We start from the raw sequence: 16,411 nt of genomic DNA, 5'->3' as shown, positions 1-16,411 counted from the left end.
AATGTTTTACATGGTGTTCTGTGCCACCAACTCATCATTCTTATCTTCTATTTAATTTACAAACTTCTAAGTAATAACCTTGTCGGCTTAGTTCTGGCGAATCTTTGATCTTTGAAATAATGCAGCAACTCGACATTATTTTTTTTACTGATGCTCGACATCTCAGTGTTACTTGACATCTACACAAAATTGTGTTACTCAGCACTTACAAAAAACTGTGTTACTTGGCACCTATAGAAAACTGTGTTACTCGGCACCTACAGAAAACTGTGTTACTCAACACCTACTCTTTACTCGGCACCTGAAGATCACTCAACTTATATGATATACTCAGAACCTTCTCTTAGTTGAGCTTTGTAAAAGACTTAGCTAACACCTAACCTCTTTAATATGTTTCAGTGTGCCCTTTTTTTGTATCTTATAGTATGTTATCAAATACACTTTTTCATCAATGGCTTAGCTTATCCTAGTACTTCATTACAACATCATAACTTCAACGTTTCTCTAGGTGTTCTAGTTACATCTTATTGATTGCCACCACCTTGTCAACCAACTAATTGATAGTATTTGGATAACTAAAGCAATTGTCATTCCTGCAAGTAGCAAGTTTGACATCAATGACAAAACAATGATTGAGAACATTCTTTATCATTCCAACAACGGTTATTATCAATTCAATCATTTCTAACAATCTCCCTCTTCGGCATTGATGACAAACCAAACTGATCAATGGATCAACTTAGTTACCACCAAAACTGATTGTATATATTATCTGCTTCTTTTCTGTGCTGCTGCATCTTTACTATTGATCGCATATATCTCCCTCTTTCATATATATCTCCCTCTTTCTTTGCATAGATCAGTTTCGTCATATTTATCCCTCTTTGACATAAATGCCAAAGATGAAGCATCTTTATCATGCAAAATATAAGCTTTGGCTTTTTCTTTGTCTTTCTCCCTCTGTCACCACGCTTGTGACTAATTTGGAGTTTCTGTTCCTGCTATCATCCTTTGCATCAACCTGTTACTTTTCCAATGTTTGATTTCTGTTGATGCAAGCCAGCTTCTTTGTTGCCTTAAACTTCTTGAGTTAGGGGTATTACCCCCAACTTGCCTCTAAGATATTCATAATCATCCTTGGGCAATGGTTTGGTGAAAATATCTGCAATTTGTTCCTTTGTGTGAATGTACTCCAGCTTCACTTGTTTGTCTTCTACCAATTCTCTGACATAATGATACTTGATTGCAATGTGCTTGGTTTTTGCATGCATTACTAGATTGTTGGATATGTTTATAGCACTTGTATTGTCACAATACAATATCACAGGTTTGGTTACCTCTTTTTTCATTCCATTCAATAGATGTGTGAGCCATACAATGTTTGTGCAATTGACTGCAGCTGCCACATATTCTGACTCTGCAGTGGACTGGGATGTGCATGTTTGTTTCTTACTAGTCCAGGTAACTAGCCTTTTGCCTAAAAATAATGCACCTCCACTTGTGCTTTTTCTATCATCAATGTTTCCTCCCCAATCTGCATCAGTGTATGTATTGAGTTCAAATTTCTCTCTCTTTTTGTAGTATAGACCAAAGTTATAAGTTCCTTTGAGATATCTCATTATTATTTTTACTGCTATAAGATGGTTTTCTTTAGGATTAGCAGAGAACCTAGCCACTATTCCAACTGCTAATGCTATGTCTGGTCTGCTATGTACTACATACTGTAATTTTCCAATCACGGATCTGTACATTGTTTGATTGACTTCAGCTGACTCATCATTTTTGGACAGCTTATTTCCTGTGGCCATTGGTGTGCTGACTGGTTTGGATTCCTCAAGTCCAAACATTTTAAGAATCTCTTTGATGTACTTTGATTGTGTAATAAATATTCCATTTTTGAGTTGATGTACTTGTAAGCCAACAAAAAATTTGATTTCTCCAAACATAGACATCTCAAATTCATGTCTCATTTTGTCAGCAAAGCCTTTGCAAAGTACTTTCTTTCCACCAAATACTATGTCATCCACAAAAATTTTAGATACAATAATGTCTTTACCTTCTTCTGCTTTGATGTACATATTGCTATTATCATCAGTTCTTTATAATCCAATTTGCACTAGATACTTTTGAAGTCTCTCATACCATGGTCTTGGTGCTTGTTTCAAACCATAAAGTGCTTTGTGTAGTTTACACACCATATCCTTGTTGTTTTTATCAACAAATCCTTCTGGTTGTTCAATGTAGACTTCTTCTTCTAGTATACCATTCAAGAAAGCAGATTTTACATCCATCTGATAGACTTTAAAATTTTTGTAGGCAGCATATGCAAGCAAGGTTCTTACTCCTTCCATCCTAGCAACAGGAGAAAATGTTTCTCCATAGTCTATTCCTTCTTCTTGAGCGTAACCCTTGCATACTAGTCTAGCTTTGTTTCTGGTAATCTCAGCATTCTCATCTAGCTTGTTCCTAAATACCCACTTGGTGCCAATCACATTTTTGTCAGTTGGTCTGGGAACCAAACTCCAGGTTTTGTTTTTCTTTATTTGATCAATTTCTTCTTCCATAGCTTTATACCATTCATCATCTTGTAATGCACTATACACTGTCTTGGGTTAAGATGTGCTGATTAGACATGATTCATGTCTTAGTCTGTTCCTTGTCATTGGTCTTGCATCTTTGTCACCAATTATTTGTTCAGCAAGGTGATGTCTTTTTACATATTTGGATAATCTTGGCTCTGTCCTTGTTTCCATGTTTGATCTTTTAGATTCTGGATCACTTTGCACTTCATTGTCTGGTTGTTCTTCATCATGTATTCCATCTTCAGAATCAAATTGTTCATTTCCTTCATTCTACAACTTGGCTTCTGAATGCAGCTCGACATTCAATGGTTGAGACTCGGCTGAGACTGATACTTGTTGTTGAGTTTCAATTGGATTGACATCCTCCTCCTCAGCAGTCATTCCTTCATAAGAGTACACAAAGGTTCTGTATTCTTCCATTTTCTTTGGTTCTTCAGCTTGAACTTCTGTGTGCTCATCAAAATTTACATTTGTACTTTCCACAATTTTGTTAGTGTTAACATTCAAACACTTATATGCCTTACTTCTTGTGGAGTAACCAAGAAATATACCTTCATCACTTTTTGCATCAAATTTTCCATTTCTAACATCTTTAAGAATAAAACATTTACAACCAAACCCTTTGAAATGTTTTACATTGGGTGAGTGACCATACCATAATTCAAAAGGTGTTGCATTTGTACCTTTCTTGATTTGTACTCGGTTTAGTGTATGAACAGCTACACTTACAGCTTCTCTCCAGTATTTTAGAGCAACAGTCTTTTCCATCATTAATGTTCTGGCACAATCAATTACAGATCTATTTCTTCTTTCAGCAATTCCATTCTGTGGGGGAGTTCTAGGAGCTGACGTTTGTCTTTTGATTCCTTTGTCATTACAGAATATCTCGAATTCATTTGATGTAAATTCACCACCTCTATCTGATCTTAGACATTTCAAGCTTTTTCCTGTTTCCTTTTCAACTCTAGCCACATACCATTTAAACATTTGGAAAGCATCAAATTTTTGTTTTAAGAACATGACAGTCATCATCCTGGAATAATCATCAACAAATAACATGATGTATTTATCTCCTCTATAGCTTTGTACTTCCATTGGACCACATAAGTCAGTGTGAATTAACTCAAGTATCTCCTTAGATGTATAGTTTTTGCTTTTGAAACTTGACTTTGTCATCTTTCCTAGTTGACATTGTTTGCATATAATATTATCAGGCTTCTTCAATTTTGGTAAACCTCTGACTTTCTTCATTTTACTAATGTTGACTAGATTATCAAAATTGACATGACATAATCTTCTATGCTATAACCATTCATCATCAAATTTTGCAATAAAACAAGAAACATCATCCATATCAAGGTAAAACAGATTACTCTTCGTTTGATCTCCTTTTCCTATTAGTTTACCATCAGTATCATAGATTTTTGCAATTTGTTTTCCAAATTCCACTTTGAATCCTATATTGCCTAACTGTGAGACACTCAGTAAATTGTAGTATAATCCTTCAACATAGTATGCATTGTCACACGAGATTTGTTCTGTGAGCTTAATGGAACCTTTTCCTTTGATTTGAGAAGGGGCATCATTACCAAATATAACACTATTTCCATCATACTAAGTAAAGTTAACAAACTTACTTTTGTCTCCTATCATGTGATGTGAGCATCCACTATCTATGATCCATCTGTCCTTTTTGTTTATACAAGTCATCAGTGCTGTGGCTTCTTCTTCATCGGATTGGTCCTTCATGGCTACATCAACAACTTCATCATCATTGTCATCAGAATTTTCTTCAACAATATAACACTTCTTACCTTTTTCTTTGTAATCTTTCTTGTCATCATCTCTTCTATTCTTGTATTTGTTGCTTTCCTTGTAATCCTTTTTCTATGGACATCTTGCAGCAATATGACCTACTTCATTGCAATTGAAACAAATGATAGGCATCTTACCTTTGAATTTTCCTTTACCTCTGTGAAATCTTCTAGCTAGTAAAGCTCCTAATTGATCCACATCTTCCTCATCTGTGTTGTTGTCACTGGATACATATTTCATCTTTCTTCCCTTCTTAGATTTCACCTGTTCAGCATCTTTCAATGATAACTTGGCCTTGAAAGCAGATTCAACATTATCAGGTCTGTAGTTGTCAAAGTTAGATAAGTCAAATGCAGTGAGTCTTCCTATGATACCTTCAAAACTTAGATTGTTTCCTGGCACACATCTTAGTTCCTATATTGCTGATACTCTAATAGCATAGATAGGGAGCAAGGTTCTCAAATACTTACTATTAACAGTATCTTCATCCAATTGACCACCCAAACATCTTATCGCACTTACCACTTCTTTTATTCTTGCACCGTACTGAACACCATTCTCATTTTCTTCCATTCTCATATCATCAAATTTTCCTTTGAGACTTTCTCTTTTTTCTCTTTGTACATTCTGATCTCCTCCATAGATGTCTGATAAGGCTTTCCACATTTTGAATGTGGTGTCACATCCTTTGATATCATCAAATTCAGCATAGCTAAGTGCAGAGGAAATATCCAGCATTGTCTGGTTATGTTCTTGCTTGTTTTTCATATCTTCTACAGTAGGAGCACTTGTTGGATTGACATGTTCAATAATAATTGATTTTTGGGCATAATCTCCTATGGATCCAAGATGTAGTTTCATCAAACTTTTCCATCCAACAAAGTTGTCTTTGTTGAGCTTGGGAACTTCTCTCTTAGGCATTTTGATCTTTTCTACTTCTAGTCCTTTTAAATTGGATCAGCAGTTCGCTCTGATACCAATTGTTAGAATCTTTTAGAATAACTGAGAGGGGGGGTGAATCAGTTATTCAAGGTCCCAAATGCCCTAATAAAACTTTTTTTTTTTTCACCAAATGTAGTGAACTCATAAACCTTTTAACCATCCAAGCTTAAATCAATCATATTAGCAAGTTACAGTAAATCAACATGCAAAGATAAAACATGCAAGATCAACACATGACACAATGATTTACGTGGAAACCCAATTTGGGAAAAACCACCAGTAACATGCTACTTGATTCTAACTCTTCTGAAGTGATGCCCTGTTAAAGGCCTGCCCTGTTAAAGGCTTACAACACACTGTTAAATGTGACCTTGTTAGAGGATTTCACCAAACTGTTAGGAATGGGCCTGGTTAAAGGATTTTAGAACATTCACTGGGAATGTCACCCTGTTAAAGGATTTATCTCATGGCTATCAAACCAACCTAAGTCCATAGGATTTAAACTAATTGTTACAATTGCTAGAAAGTAACAACAATGAACTTTTGATCTGATATAACTTACAACATACTTTGCAGATTTTAGATCACACTTTCAGTTTAGTCCTTATGCTTGGCTTTTATCTCTTCAGCTCTGACTGCTTGTCATCTATTCAAGCTTCGTCTCCTTGAGTCTTCTAACTCACTGTACTAATGCATCCATATCAGGGGTCTTCTTACTAAAACAGAGTAACTATGCTCTCTTTCCTCTTTTCCACCTTCTTCAACACTTTACACTTTCATGCTTGACCACCCCTCTCTCATTAATTTTTTTCATTAACTAATGACTCCTTATATAGAAATCTGATATGCCTTTGCCGCTCAATTCTCCCTCTTCACTTTTAGGGTTTCAATATGGATTAGGTAAAATACAATGTATCTACCCCATATCTTGTTCTCTTCTAGAAACTTCGCCAGCTGTATCCTCAAAAATGTTTTACATGGTGTTATGTGCCACCAGCTCATCATTCTTATCTTCTATTTAATTACAAACTTCTAAGTAATAATCTTGTTGGCTTAGTTCTGGCGAATCTTCGATCTTTGAAATAGTGCAGCAACTCGGCATTATTTTTTTTACTAATGCTCGGCATCTCAGTGTTACTCGGCATCTACACAAAACTATGTTACTCGGCACTTACAGAAAATTGTGTTACTCGGCACCTACAAAAAATTGTGTTACTCGGCACCTACAGAAAACTGTGTTACTCAACACCTACTCTTTACTTGGCACCTGAAGATCACTTGACTTATATGATATAATTGACACCTTCTCTTAGTTGAGCTTTGTAAAAGACTTAGCTAACACCTAACCTCTTTAATATGTTTCAGTGTGCCCTTTTTTCTGTATCTTATAGTATGTTATCAAATACACTTTTTCATCAATGGCTTAGCTGATCCTAGTACTTCATTACAACATCATAACTTCAACCTTTCTCTAGGTGTTCTAGTTACATCTTATTGATTGCCACCACCTTGTCAACCAACTAATTGATAGTATTTGGATCACTAAAGCAATTATCATTCTTGCAAGTAGCAAGTTTGACATCAATGACAAAACAATGATTGAGAACATTTTTTATCATTCCAACAACTCTTATTATCAATTCAATCATTTCTAACAGCTGATGCTTTGATGCTATAATCAACAGTTTTAAAGTTACACAATGATGCACTATTGATGTGAGGTGCATTGAAAATTTTGGCATCGGACAAGATCGCTGTACCAAATTCAAATAGGATGCGATCTCTCTAAAATGAGAGAGGTTATTGTAGACCTAGACATATACATCATGTAGTATTCAACATTTCACTGATACACTTAGAGAATCTTGGAGACACCCTGTTATGTGGTGGCCACGGACATCGTAGGATCTTTACGATTAGAACAAGGGTGTAACTAGAATTATTATTTAGTTAGAACATTATTTTTTAGCTCCTTCAAGGTTTTGGCATCATGCACATTGCAAGTTTTGAGTTAGTGTTGAGTAAAATCATCATTTTTTAGCTTCGCCTACATTAATTAAATTAAGTAAAAAAATTCTTGTTGCTTACATTAAATCAATAAGTTTATATTTACAATATCTCAATTCTTTTATCGTTATTACATCAATACACAACTACCAAAAATTGTAGTGCCAAAAATCATAGTATCAAAATAAGAAAAGATTTTTCTTCATTCTACTCCTTATTTGTTTTTTATCTTCATGCACAACTACTCTTCATGATGTACCTACATTCTAATATCATATAAATTATTAGTATTATGGCTATAATAATAATTTAATTTAATTTAAACAAGATAATCATTGGTTCATTGAATCATTATGAACACAATGACATAAGAATTAAATATACCTAGTTGAGTGTTCCTGTAGGGTCCTCTATCTACTTTAGGGTCTCCAATAGGGCTTCATGACCAACATTACTAATAGTAAAAAGTTCTTATGCATTTTTTCTTCCTTGATGGTTCAAAAGATTCACATTTTCTTCAATAATAAGATGTGAATATATGAGAATTATTTTGTTCTTATGATAGTCTTCAAATACATGAAATTCATTCTTTATAAGCATGTATCTTAGCAACTATGTTCTAGCAACAAAAACTACACAAGTAGGATATGTGAATCCATCATTGTCTCTAATTAGTTGCACAAGATTTTTTTACCACTTATATAATGTGCTAACCAATTGTCTGATTTCTCACTATTTCTCTGTGGTGCAACCAATATAAAGACATGTCTTGGCTGAAGAAGATCCGATAGATGGTTATGCTCAATGAAAATTTCCATGGCATTATTTTTGATAAAGGGTATGATAGAAAATGGATTAAGATAATGTGGAACCCATGTATCCACCCACTCACTTAACTCATAATGATCCAAATCACATTGAAAAAAACTAGGACAAAAGCAAGCTAGTTTTCATGTCCAAATGTTCCATGTACTAGAATTAGAGCTCTGGAACAAATGAATTTTTGATGAATCTCTAATAGTAGCACAATCTGATCTATAACCTATAGAACTCTCCTGAACCAACCAAATGAACCTACATACTGCTGAATCAAGAGTCCCCCCTTGTGATAATGCTAAACTACACAAATCAATAATGCTACAGGCATCAAGAAAATCTTCTCCTAAAATATTTAATTGCTCCTTAACTAGAACTCTCTTCACACATGCCCTTGCTCCATCACATTCCCCTTTCCGATGGCTAGACTTAAAAAAACTCCAAATATGAGACACCCCCCTCTCTATGTGTATCTTACAAAACCAATAAAAGTTGCGAGGATTTTTGAATCAACCTATGTAATTTTATTACCAAATAATATGTCTATCCATAGAAATGTCATGCTCATACAAGAAATACAAATAATTCTTGCAACAATTTTGGATATACTCATGATAGTGAGATCTATCATCACTCATGTAAAAATGATACTCTCTAATAATCTTCCTATTATCTTTCATACTATTAGAGGCATGCCTATAGGTTATGTGAAAAAAACTAGCAATATCAATAGAGCTATATACTTAGATTGTGTCTCATTTTGGGGCTACAATGTAGTTCTCTACAAAGTCAATAACTAATATAATAGTGTCAATAAAAAAAGTCTCCTTACACATTCTAAATTGCTGATCCAATCACTGAGAGCCATGACTATGCCTTGCATACTTATAGAAAATACTTTTCTTGAAATTTTGAAATAAAATTAGCCACACTTATTTATTTTGCCACCAATTCACATCTAGAACCCTCACCTCCACTCTTCTATGTGAATCTCACTATTTCAAATACCTTTTTTTACTATTGTCCTCCCAAGATCATGTTCGCACCCCTCATGGGAACATGTGTCAAACTTGGATAAGCCACCACACCCCACACACTTCTCATTTAAGAAAGAATTCTATAAAAGAAACAACAATAAACCATAGGACATAAAAATTGATCTAGCAAGTCTTTTGATGATTTTTGAATCCCATTAGAACCACAATTCTCCAAAATTTCAATACTATGTAAAGTAGAATGGATGGAATGTAATAGTTCATGGTGTATAGAAGACTCCACATGATATTTGCAATGACATGGATTTAAAATTTTAAGTGGCACATAATAAAATTGATTCAAGGATTTAAAAGCCCTTTGTGATGCATGCAATCTTGGATGACTCTCTCTAAGTTCTTTGAAAAACATAGTTTAACTTACCTCCAAATAATGTTTAGGATATGGTATGTGGTCTCTAATCCTAATTGTCAACCTCAAAATGTCTTTAGAATTGGGTGAGACTCTTGAGATAGATTTCCAAAATTGTGTAATTTCTTGCTTTACATCATCATTAGCTTCTTATCAAAATGTGGAAGTCTCCCATGTATCATTCTAAAGAGGATTGCAAATTCTCTAGCATCTAGTAAGTGCTCTTCTCAAAGTAGTATGATTTAGGTTTAAGTCAATAGAAGTCTATCTCATATATCAACCCTTTCTCAAATGATGAAGTACCAAAGAAGTTGTAATAACTCTGTGAGAATCACTCTTATCCTTCTCTCTACTATTTTTCCCAATGATATTGTTGATATATGATTGAAAAGATCATTTGAGTTAGAACATTTTTGTAGAAAGTGTTTTCAATCATTATTTTGTCACTGATGTCAAACCTTCTATATGTTGGTTAGAAAATTTCTTATATGTTTCAAGCACTATCACTTAATTTATTGATGAAGAAGATTTGATCAACAAGATCTAACAAAAGTACCTAGAGGAAAGGTTGAGTTATGATTATGTATCAAAGTTTAGATTATGTACAAAATATTTGGCTACACTTAGGAAGTTTAGATGAAAAAGGTTGAACCAAGTTCATTTGCTAAATTTGATCGAGTTTATAGAAGGTGCCGAGTAAAGTTAGTGCAAGCTGAGCAAAAAGTTAGTTGGAGCCGAGTGAGAACATTTTCTAGTAGATGTTGAGCAAACTAACAGGTGCTAAGCAAGTTAGTAAATACCGAGTGATTTTCAGTATGTGCTAAGCACTAGTAAAATCTAGTTGATGTTGAGTGATTCTACAATAGATGCTAAGTAACACAGTATGTGTCGAGCATTAATAAATTGATAATGTCAAGTTGCTACATTATGAAACAGATCAAAGATTTGCCAAATAAAAGTCGACAAGTTTGTTTTTGTTGGAACTTGTGAATCAGGAGGAAGATAAGATTGATGAGTTGGAGGCACATAATCTTATGTAAACCATTTTGGAGGTGAATTCAAATGGGTTCTAGGAGAATTTTCTAGAGAAGACAAGATATGGGGTAGATACATTGTATCTTACCTAATCAATCAAAAATCCTAATTTTGAGATGGATATTGAATGGGAAAAAGAATTCTAACTCTTTATATCTAGGGATGTCTAGTCATGAAGCAAATTTTGAGAGGTCAGAAAGATTTTGGATGCAAAAATCAGATAAGGTGAAGGAAGAAAGGTTTGCTTCATCACGTGACACAAGAGGAGAAGTCTGCAATGGTGAACTAAGCAAGAAGGCTTAATATGGATGAATACTTGAAAGGTGAAGAAGTTGTCAGAACTGTAATGATAGGAAGCCAAGCAGAGATGAGGATTGAATAGTAATCTATAATTAGCAAGCAAGGTTGTAAGTTGTATGAGATCAAAGTTCTAGTATTACTTTCTAACAATTGTATCAGATTAGGATAAATCCTTTTGAGAAAGGTTGAATTAATAGTCATTGGAAATCCTTTACACTAGTACATTTGGACCCAATTTTTGACCAAGGTTCGTTGTTATTTTTCTCATTAAAATTTTAACCAAATTATAGGTTGGTTAAAATTTTGATCAACCTACAATTTATTCATCAAAATTCTGACAAATCTATAATTTGGTCAAAATTTTGACAAGAAAAATAGAAAAAAACCTTGGTCAAAATTTGACCAAAATTGGTTAAAAATTAGGTCCAAATTTACTATTGTTAATAGGGTGGCATTCCAAGTGAATGGCCTAAAGTCCTCTAAGAAGGCTCACTTTTAATAGTGTGATTTAAATCCCTTAATCGGGTCACATTTAATAGTGTGTGTTTTAATCTTTAACAGGGCTGGCCTTTAATAGGGCATCACTTCAAAAGAGTGAGAATAGAGTAGCACGTTACTAGTGGTTTTTCTCAAATTGGGTTTTCATGTTAAATCATTTTTTCATGTGTACTGATGGATGTGTTGTGTTTTATGCTTGACGTTTTTGCATGTTAGTTTAATGGTAACATATCAGTTTTGGTTTACACGCTATGAATGCGTGCATGGTTAAGAAATTTTTATGGGTTCACTGAATCGTAAAACTTTTATTTGGACATTTGAACCTTGAATAATTGATTTACCCCTCCCCAATTATTCTAAAATAATTTCAGCAATTGGTATTAGAGAGAAGTTGCTTAAGAGGATTAGTTTCAAGGTACTAAAAGTATAAAGATTAAGATGTCAAATAGAGAGGTACCCAAGCTAAATAGAGATAACTTTCCTACATGGAAAAGTTTGATGAAGCTACACCTTGGAGGACTTGGAGACTATGCAAAAAATTGCATTATATTAGAACATGTTGATCCAGTAGGAGCCTTAACTGCTAAATATTTGAAGAAAAAGAAAGAGCACAATCAGGCGATGTTGGGGATTGCCTCTACCCTGAGCTATGCTGAGTTTGATGATGTCAAAGACCTTAAAAGTGTTAAGAAAATGTGGGATTCCCTAAAAACCATCTATGGAGGAGACAAAAATGTTCAAAGAGCCACGTCAGAGAGCCACCGAGGTAAGTTTGATGACATGAGAATGGAAGAAGGTGAAAACATTGGTCAATATGTTGCTAGAATAAAAGAGGTTGTTAGTGCTATAAAATATGCAACTAGTAAAATAGATGATGAAATTGTGATAAGTAAATTCTTGAGAATATTTTTTCCTATATATGCCATTAGAGTATTTTCAATTCAAGAGTTAAGATGTATACCAAGTAATGATCTAACCCTTGAAGGTATAGTGGGTAGACTCATTGCATTTGAACTATCTAATTTTGACAACCAAAGACTAGAGAGTATTGAATTAGCTTTCAAAGCCAAATTGTTACTGAAGGATTCTAAGGAGGTTAAGCCAAAGAATAAGAAAAGAAAGATTAAGTATGCATCTAGTGATAGTAGTACAGATGAGGAAGACATTGAACAATTGGAAGCATTGTTGGCTAGAAGATTTCACAAAGGAAAAAGTAAATCGAAAGGTGAGTTGCCTATCATTTGTTTTAATTGCAATGAAGTTGGTCATATTGTAGCAAGATGTACATAGAACAAGTACTCCAGAGAAGGGAAAAAGTACAAAAATAAAAGAGAACATGATGGAAGAGACCATATAGATAAAGGCAAGAAGTCATGCTACATTGCTAATGAAAACAATTTTGATGAAAATGAGGATGAAATGGTATATGTTGCAATGAAGGATGAATTAGATGAGGATGAGGCTACTGCACTTATGACTTGTGTGAACAAGAATGACACATGGATCATTGACAATAGAAGTTCACATTATAGGACTCGAGACAAAAGTAAGTTCATTACCTTAACTTATTATGATGGAAATACTGTAAGATTTGGTAATGATGCACCATGTTCAATAAAAGGAAAAGGGTCTATTAAGCTTACAGAAAAGATCTCATGTGACAATGCTTATTATGTTGAAGGATTGAATTATAATTTGTTAAGTGTGTCACAATTGAACAATTTGGGGTGAAAATTTATGTTTGAAAACAAATCAGCCAAGATATATGATGAAAATGGAAATCTGACTGAAAAAGATGATCAAATTAGGAGTAATCTATTCTATTTGGATATAGAAGATGCTACTTGTCTTATTGAAATTTTTTATGATGTGTGGCTTTAGCACAAGAGATTATGTCATGTTAACTTTGATAATCTAATTAGTATGAGTAACATGAAAGGAGTTAGAGGTTTCCCTAAGTGAAAGAAACCATAAAATATAATGTGCAAATAATGTCAGCTAGGAAAGGTAACAAAGTCAAGCTTTGAAAGTAAAACTTATACCACTAAGGAAATACTTTAAATTGTTCATACTGACTTGTGTGGACCTATCAAAGTGCAAAGCTACAAAGTAGACAAGTATATAATGCTACTTTTTGATGATTATTCTAGAATGATGACTGTCATGTCTTTAAAATAGAAATTAGATTCTTTTCAAATGTTTAAATGGTACTTGGCTAGAGTTGAGAAAGAAATAGGTAAGAGCTTGAAATGCTTGAGATCAGACAGAGGAGGTGAATTCACTTCACATGAATTTGAAGTGTTCTACAATGACAGAGGAATTAAAAGATAGACATCAACACCAAGGACTCACCCACAAAATGGAATTGCTGAAAGAAGAAATAGATTTGTAATAGACTGTGCAAGAATACTAATGATGGAGAAAAATGTTGCCCTAAAATACTAGAGAGAAGCTATAAGTATTGTAGTATACACTCTCAACCATATGCAAGTAAAGAAAGGTACTCATGCAACACCTTTTAAACTATGGTATGGTCATCCTCCTAATGTGAAATATTTTAAGATATTTGGAAGCAAATGCTATATTCTCAAAGATGTTAGGAGTGGAAAATTTGATACAAAGAGTGAAGAAGGTATATTCCTTGGTTACTCCACAAGAAGTAAAGCTTAAAAGTGTTTAATTACTAACATTAACAAAATTGTGGAAAGTGCAAATATGTATTTTGATGAGTTTATAGAGGCACATGAAGCTGAACCAACAAAAGAACCAAAAGAGTACAAGACATTTGCATACTACTATGAAGGAATGCCTACTGAAGAAGATTTCACAAATCAACAACAAGTCTCAACAACTTTCGAGTCACATCCTATGAATGTTGAGTTTCTTTTAGATGCTAAGTTGCAGAATGAGGAGAATGCACAATCTAACTCTAAGATTAGCACACATGAAAGAGATGCTAAAATATTTGACAGAGATGCACATAGTGATACTGATGTAGAGAGATAGAATGCAACCACAAGAACTGAGCAAGACTGTCCAAATATGTTAAAAGACACCATCTTGTAGATCAAATCATTGGAGACAAAGATGCAAGGCCAAAGACAAGAAATAGATTGAGAGGTGAATCATGTTTGTTGAGCATGAAAGAGCCTAAAATAATAAAATATGCATTGGAAGATGATGATTGGTACAAGGCTATGGAAGAAGAAATTTAGTAGATAGAAAAGAACAAGACTTGGAGCCTACTTCCTAGACCAGAGGATAAGAATGTGATTGACACAAAATGGGTATTCAAGAACAAGCTATATGAGAATGGTGAAGTAACAAGAAATAAAGCAAGACTAGTTTGCAAAGGGCATGCACAAGAAGAAGGAATTGACTATGGTGAAACAATTTTCCCTATTGTAAGAATAAAAGGAGTAAGAATTTTTCCTGCTTATGCTACTTACAAAGGTTTCAAAGTTTACTGGATGGATGTCAAGTTTTCATTTTTGAATGGAATATTAGAAGAAGAGGTTTACATAGAACAACCAAAATGATTTGTGGACAAAAATAATAAAAACATCGTATGCAAAATACACAAAGCCCTTTATAGATTGAGAAAAGCACCAAGAGCATGGTATGAGAGACTTCATAGTTATCTTGTTAAGATTAGATTTTAAAGAATAGATTTTTGTTGATGACATTATATTTGGAGGATAAGATGCTTTGTGTAAAAATTTTGTAAATCAAATGAAGCAAGAGTTCGAGATGTCAATGTTTGGTGAGATCAAATTCTTTGTGAGACCACAAGTATATCAAATGAAGTATGGTGTATATATTACTTAGTCAAAATATTTAAAGGAGATTTTGAAGACATTTGAATTTGAGGACTCAAAACTAGTAAGTACACCTATGGTAAGAATGCTCAAGCTATCAAAGAATTATGAATTAGCTGAGGTCAATCAAACATTCTACAGATCCATGATTGGAAAATTGCAATATGTAGTACACAACAAACTTGATTTTGTATTAGCTATGGGAATAATTGTTAGTTTCTCTTCTATCCCAAGAGAAAATAACCTAATGGTAGTGAAAAGGATAATGAGATACTTGAAGGGAAAAAAAGAGTATGGTTTATACTATAAGAAGAATGAAACATTTGAGCTAAAAGCCTTCATTGATGCCAATTGGGCTGGAAATATTGATGACACAAAAAGCACTAGTGGAGGAGCATTTTTATTAAGTAGAAGACTTGTTACATAGACAAGCAAAAAGTAGAGTTGTACTTCACAATTTACTAATAAAGAAGAGTATGTTGTTGTTGCTATCATTGCACAAACATTGTATGGATCAATTAGTTACTAAAAGGAATGAAGAAAAAAATCACTTAACCAGTTACACTTTATTGTGATAATACAAGTGCTATAAATATATCAAAGAATCCTGTTATGCATACAAAGACAAAGCACATCACAATAAAGTATCATTGTGTAAGGGAGTTGGTTCAAGACAAAGAGGTGAAGATGGAATATATCAACACAAAAGAGAAAATTGTTGTTATCTTCACCAAAGCATTACCTAAGGATGTGTATGAGTATCTAAAAGGAAAATTAGGGGTGATACCCCTATCAAAAGCTATGCAAAAGATAGAGGAAGTACCCTCCATCAAACAAGCTGACTTTCATTTCACACAAATTGATGTAGTGGATTTTACTTTATGAAATTCCCTAAAGTAATCATAGAACTGAAACTTTAAATTAGTCACAAGCAAGGTGACAGAGGGAGCAAATTGAAGAGCCTAAAAATGCTTATAGCTACATATACAAAAGATGCCAAGTGTTGAGTATATGTCTTTGGAATTGTTTTCAAAGAGGGAAAAAGTACAAGAAACTAATCAAGTGCAATAGAGATCAAGAGGAATATGGTCAAATTAAAACATCAGTAGGAGAAAGTGCATTGAGAGAAAGTACAGTGAACTGATTAGTGCATAAGATGAATAATTAAGTTAGACTATGTCATCAAAAAATTAG

The sequence above is a fragment of the Cupressus sempervirens genome, chromosome 9 (assembly GCF_028749045.1).
Source record: "Cupressus sempervirens isolate cs-2001-9-10 chromosome 9, ASM2874904v1, whole genome shotgun sequence".
Classification (NCBI taxonomy): domain Eukaryota; kingdom Viridiplantae; phylum Streptophyta; class Pinopsida; order Cupressales; family Cupressaceae; genus Cupressus; species Cupressus sempervirens.
The sequence above is the reverse complement of the archived record's forward strand: the minus strand, read 5'-3'. Positions refer to the sequence as shown.